We start from the raw sequence: 511 nt of genomic DNA, 5'->3' as shown, positions 1-511 counted from the left end.
GCCCACTGGGTAAAGCAGATCAGTTATTCATTTGTTTTGGTCCACCTAAGAAAGGGGTTCCAGCGACCAAGCAATCCCAGAGTCAATGGGTGGTTGAGACCATCACACTGGCTTATGAGTCCTCTGGCCTCCAGTCACCCATAGGGCTCAGAGCACACTCGACTAGGGGTATGGCGGCCTCCAAGGCCTTATCAGTGGGCGTGGCCCTTCAGGATGTTTGTGCTGTGGCAGGCTGATCCTCTCCGCACACATTCATCCGTTTCTACAGTCTGGACCTGACATCTACTCCAGGGTCCCAAGTCCTCTCGTCTTGATGTGCTCGCCAGATACACACCAGACAGGGACTTGCTCGTATGGCGCAGTGGGTATTCTCGTTCCCAAAGCATTCAACGCAGCTCAAGTTCCTGAAGGGGAATGTCTTGAGGTTATGTATGTAACCATGGTTTCCCGAAGGGAACGAGAAGCTGCTCCCTGCCATACTCCCTGCATCCCTGCAGGCGCTCGCTTCCGG

The sequence above is a fragment of the Sinocyclocheilus rhinocerous genome, unplaced genomic scaffold (genome assembly GCF_001515625.1).
Source record: "Sinocyclocheilus rhinocerous isolate Xijiao unplaced genomic scaffold, SAMN03320098_v1.1 scaffold130, whole genome shotgun sequence".
Lineage (NCBI taxonomy): Eukaryota > Metazoa > Chordata > Actinopteri > Cypriniformes > Cyprinidae > Sinocyclocheilus > Sinocyclocheilus rhinocerous.
This window is presented reverse-complemented; position numbering follows the sequence as displayed.